General features: G+C 44.2%; 1 protein-coding gene across 3 annotated transcripts in view; it reads left to right on the top strand.

Annotated features, from left to right (window-relative positions):
• Positions 1 to 455: 455 nt before the first annotated feature.
• LOC124184620 (protein slit) overlaps positions 456 to 6000 on the top strand; it is a 199949-nt gene continuing 194404 nt past the window's right edge. For all 3 annotated transcript variants that reach the window (XM_046574546.1, XM_046574549.1, XM_046574544.1), the window contains exon 1: positions 456 to 947. The gene's annotated coding sequence lies outside the window, so the exon portion shown is untranslated. The remainder of the gene's footprint in view (positions 948 to 6000) is intronic.

The raw sequence follows: 6000 nt of genomic DNA, 5'->3' as shown, positions 1-6000 counted from the left end.
AATCTAACGATAAGCTGTCCGTTCGAAAATCAGGATTCTAAATAGTCTAGGAAAATTGTACACGAAACATCTCCACCGATTGACCAAACGTCGTTCCAATTAATTTTCAAAATTCGAAGAAAAACATTTTTCGCGTACAAAAATCCTCGCAATGAATTTCGGAGCGACAAAACGTCTTTTCAAATGTCACGTAGACGTCCTGTTTTCGCGTGAAATTTTTTTCGCAACGACAAATCCGCAAGAGGTTTAAATTTTGCTATTACGGATGGTGAAAAAGGGGGTGGACCAATAACGAGAGCCGCAAGTCTTGCAGCAGCAACCCTACGCGAGGGGTGCAGAGTGTACAGTGGCTCCGCCGGGACGAACGTCAGCGAGCGGAAGTCGGGAAGAGAGCCGCGCAATCTCCACTTCTGATTGGTCGCGGTAGTTGTTCGTGCCACGAGCCGTTCAGCAGTTGAGCGCGAGTCTCCGAAGAGTTCGGTCGCACTTCGTTTGGACCATCTCAGAATCACCGTGATCGACAAAAGTTGCCCGAGCAGCAGTGACGATCCGATAATTTCGAATACATTCGAATAATACATTCGATTTTTCGCGGAGCGATCGGATCGGATCATCGTAGTGCGGTTGCGTAGCGAATTTCGTAATCAGGAGTAAATGGTAAATCGATTTTACAGCCGAGTGTTTTTTACGCGATAATTTACACGGCTTGATATTACGACGCGTATGTAACATGTGGTTTATGTTGTGATTGTGTTTTCGGTAAAAGTGCGCGTGCGGAGTTTTTATTTCTTTCTTTGACTCTTCGACGTAATTTCGTTTGTTCGGATATTTCGTTTACCGTTCGTCGTAGTTGTCAGGACTTATCTGGGTAAATACTTGCCGTACGTTTATGCGATCGTTTTGTTCGTCGCCGATGTTTGTCGACCGCTGCACTGCAAGATCGACTGGTAAGTTTGAACCTAAAGATATTTTACGAGTGTATTTTCTATACAGTGTTAAGTCCTTTGGAACTTTCATTTCTTGTACCACTCAGCGGGTATTCAAATCACCCGCGCTCCTTATTCTGGAACCGGGTTTTCCGATGGCACTCTGCGAGCCCGCGAGTTTCTCTAGAGTTTTCGAAAAACTGTTACGAAGGTATGTTCAATGGAAGCGCGCATCCGAGCCTTCGACAAATTTACTATTCAAATATCTCTCTCGTATTAAATCACTGCCTACTCGCACAGCGAGAAAAGTGTAAGATCTCCGAAACTCCCGATTGAAAGGAGGATCGGCGGCTTCGAAACTCGTCGAACACTCGGTTTCGCAACGTCTGTGCTAACGATGACGATTACGATATCGAAATAGGCGGGATGAATCCTTTTTTTTTTTTCTTTCTACTTCGTACGGATCGTAAATTCGTTGAAACTGAATCGCTAATTGCATCTGCAGGTTTCGTGACTCTGTAAGGATATTCGAATGTAAAGGGGCGGCAGTATCGCGGGTTGCTTGCCTTCCGAGTCGCTTTCCTTCCCACCTCCTTGGTTTTAATCTATGCAAATTTGGCGATAAGAATGCAAAACCTTAGGGCAAAAGCGTCGCGGTCGAATCGCCCTCGCACTAAAATATTTGAATAATACGGTGTCCCGAGTTATTGGTATTAATCGCTTATTGTTGAGATTGATAAGATCGGCTCGCGTGCGTTTTTCGAAGTAACAATTAGGCCCGTGACGTTTTTAAAATGGCGGTTGGAGAGAAGGGGAGAGGATCGCGATTTTCGCGACCGCGTTACGCAATAATTCGCGTCCGCAGGTTCGATCCGCGCCATTCATTCTCCTCCATTCATCGCCGCACGCATTATCATTCCGCGTTTTTTACTCCGCGCGAGGTACGACTTCGCCGGCGGAGAAGTAAGAAGCAAAAGGAGCAAGTCGAGAATGGAAGGAGAATGAACGGCGAGGAGGAATGTAAGCGAGGCTGAGGGAACGGGAACGAGAGGAACAAGAACTCCGGGATCGTGGCAGCGAGACTCCGGTTTACGAGTCGTGATGCAGCCGCACGGCTCTTCGATTCCGAATGGCTCTTATTATGCGCGATCCTTTTCTTTCAATACGGCCTCTCGCAGTTCGTTTTTTCGCGATTTTAGCGCTTATTCGCGGGTCGCGTGTTTCCGCAATTATAACGCAAACACCGCATCGCACCGAAGTTAGTAACGTTATCGTAACGATTCGTGCTGAGGAGGAACCGTCGATATTTCGGGATTTTGGAACTGTCTGAAACTCAGTAAGCCGTAATAAAGTAAAAAGAGTTCATACTTCGAAATCTTAGTTCTTTAAACATGATTGTAAAATTAAGGAAACAGCGACTTTTTCCACAATGTTTCGTTGCGATAATGTTACTAACTTCAACCACGTAATTACCGCACCCTGCGAAACGTATAATCTGCGGGTCCAGAGAGACCTGAAGCAAAAGCTACATGCGGAGAGATTGGCGAAGGGTGAGAGAGACTCGCGAATTCTTCTTCGTCGCGGAACCTGCTCAACCGCTCCGACTGCACGTGCACGCTTTTTCCGCGTGCTTCAAAAAGAAAATGTTACGGCTTATCGAGAAAATTCATTCCCGATTATACCTGCAATCGCGATCAATATTGTGCCCGGAAATTTTATGCGCGGAAAATAATAATTGATACTTGAAAAATCGTGGACAAGTCAGGCTACTCCGATGTCGAATTTTTGGAAAAAATTTAAGGTTTTATCACAGTTTCGGTAAAATACTCAATGCTTAACCGAGTATGCTCAACTATTAGTTACAAGTGAAAGTTTGAAGCATATCGAGCAGATTGCTAAGCACTTTGAAATAAATAAACTGTAATTTACTATGGTTAATTACATTTTGTCGTTCATTATTTCAACGTCAACAGACTCGAGAGGTGTATATTCGAATAAAAACAATTTCGGATGAGCAAACCCCGGCATAGTCAGAGAATTTGACGATCCAAAATTAGTGACAACCGCGTCAGCGTTATCCTCCCGATTCTCCTCTGGTAGCCATAATAATTATTCCTCGAGTGATAGCGAGCTTGAGAGGCACGCTGCATAAGTGCGCGACTACCGCGGCACATACGAGGGCTTTTAGGCAGCCGTGTGGAAGCGCGATTACTGATTAGAGTTTAGGAGCAGGTTTATTCTTGAGAGTAAATAAGTTAACGAGTATGTTTATACTCGCGTCAAGTCCTCCCAAGTACGTGCAATGCGCTTGCCTACCTCTACGGACTTTGGAGGGTCAGGCAGCGTTCGTTGTAAGTGTTGCGTTTCGAATCGAGATGCCGATCCCCGGGCCCCAATTCAACCCGGACGGCACTCTCACGTCAAGTTTTCTTCTTCCTCTCGACTCGGAGTCCAATTGGTCGTTTGGACGAAAGTTACGTGCGCGTATCGCTCTCTCTATCTCTCTTTCTCTCTCTCGGACCCGTCGCGTCGCAATGTGCGCCCAAAATTACCCGCAACAAGATTTATCTCATTTAAATGAGGATGTGTACTATCCATAGGGCTAGATCCGACGTTGTCGCCTCTTTAAACTTTAGAGAGAGTGAGAGAGAGAGTGAAAGAGAACCACGTAACTGCGACGTGAACTGCGCTTGAAAGCTACGAGTGCAATGAAGCGTTTATGCAGCTCGTCGCACGATGCTCTCACAATCAGCTGTGTTGGATATCCAACGCTTACATAACCTAGCCGTTTATTGTTTACTTGGTAAAATAACCCCACCGACATTTTTACGACTCGAAATTACCCTGGACCGATTAACGTTTCTTACGACAAGATATTGCTGTCGTATATTATATAGGTATACATATATGTGTGTGTATATTTGTACGATAATTTAGCTGATGGATGTTGGTGAATTGGGACGATAAATTCTTTTAATGTAAAATTGCCGTATCTTCAGGCATTGCGAAAAATGTTTGACTCGTTTAACGTTTATACTGTGACCGCCGAAAGTCCTAGTTTTATTAAGTGCGGTATTTGAAACGGGAAAACACGTCGATTTGGCCCCTTTTTCAAACACGAGAGTTCATGTTCCCGCACCCTCGGTGTTTTATGATGAAATTCCTAATATTCATGCGATACCGTATTATACCGGCAGGAAGAGGAGAATTTTTTAGCCAGTTATGAAGGGAAGGGTTCGAGTCAATTTTGTGTCCCCCTTTCTTTCCAGTCTCGTCATTGCAAAAGAAAAAAGAAAAAATAAATGGAGTAACAGAGTTGGAAAAACCTTCTGTATTATAAATATATTAAATTCTTTACTTTCTAACATTACTTTTCAATAGCTGGAAAATCGCGTTAAAAAAATTCAGGGTCAGTTCGGACTGTTACAGCAGAAGCATGCGATTTTGGAAGGCTTTTTTTCCTGTAACTTTTTTCGATATAACGTCGCTCAGGCGAAATCAGACGACGGATTGGTAACCAGTACAAAATAATTCCTGGAATATGCTTCGGAAATGTTTGATTAGACGCGAGCGCTATCGTCCCTTCTCATTATCCTTTCACCTTGAGCCAACAGTATCTTTGACTGAACTTAGAAGGTAATCACAGAACCGAGTTAAGCTACCAACTCGGTTAATTAACGACTGGGCAAGGGTTAAGCCTTAGGGAAATTACGACGCGAGGATAACATTTCTGCAAAAAGTTGCAAGGAAATCCCCCAATAGTCTTAGAAGAAAGAAGAAGTTAAGCGGAACGTTTCCGAATAACCTTATTTCGAACAACTTTTTCCTCAGAATTTTATTTTTCACGTCATTTTATTTTACTTTTCTTGTTAAAAAAAAAAAAAAAAATTGTTCGCCCCAGACGGAAAACGACTTTCGTCCCTTATTCTCGACGCGGTGGCGAGCGGGGTTGGGGGCGAGTTATTTGCCATAAAATTCCGTAAGAATCGGTATAAGTGACTCGGGTTTGACGCGTTTATGGGAGGGTGATTTGAATTTTAGATTTTCATGGATCATATGTATATTAGTAATTCCTGACAAATGATCGTTTTCGGGTGTATCTCGGAGCCTCTGATGCGCGTGTGCCTGCCTGAACATAGAGAGAAAGTGCGTCTCGGGAGAGGGTAGTTTGATTTATGGCTCGTATTTCAGACAGACACAGTCGCTTATATCTTAAAAGAAAATCTAGAAGTCGCTCTTTGTCGGAGCATAAGAGCTGTACGATGGCGAGATTGAATGATACCAAAAGAAGAAGAAGAAGAAGACGAAGAGAGTGAAGATTGCGGAAAAGTTTTCAGCCTCGTTCACCTGTCGTTAAAATCATTCCGGATGTAAGCTCGCCCCTCAGGAATGACAAATTCAGTAGTCCACTAAATCGCTCGTCAACTTATTAAACCTCGATATACGCAAATGAAAGAGAAAATTGTCCCTCCGCTGCGGACGGCGGATAAAGAAAATTGAAAATTGCTTCTTCACCGTTTCGCGGAACGGCGAACAAGATAAAACAATTAGGCGTTTTCACCCCTGCAGCCGGAGGACTCGAGGTACTACCCTCAAGGTATGCGAGCGTCCCCGTACCCGGGTATAAAAAGAGGGAGAGTGTATACTCCCCCACCCTTGGCGGGAACATTACGCGCACCCCCGAGGGAGGCTGCAGGGAGTGAATTTTATGGCCTCCGACGTTGGAGGGCGCGGATAGTTTATGTGGGAAGAAGGGGGCGCGTGGCACCTTACTTTTAGAGGAGCCGGATCGGCGAACAGGTGGAATTTGATATTGGCCTTGCATGGCATCGACCCGTGTAATAACGCCGCTGCATGTCGATTCGATGAAGAAATATGGAAATACTCTGCTCGCGACGTTCCTCAGATAGACACGACGGGAACCCCGGAATATACCTTACACACATATATTACATATCTACGTGCCTTTGGGTGTATGTGTATATATGTAATATATATATTATACATATACCTGAGACCTAACCGTTTCATAAATTGAAATTTAAGACTTTTGTGCCGGATGAATTGCATGAAT

This window comes from Neodiprion fabricii, chromosome 6, assembly GCF_021155785.1.
Source record: "Neodiprion fabricii isolate iyNeoFabr1 chromosome 6, iyNeoFabr1.1, whole genome shotgun sequence".
In the NCBI taxonomy this organism is placed as follows: domain Eukaryota; kingdom Metazoa; phylum Arthropoda; class Insecta; order Hymenoptera; family Diprionidae; genus Neodiprion; species Neodiprion fabricii.
Note: the sequence above shows the minus strand (reverse complement) of the source record. Positions and strands in the feature narration are given on the sequence as shown.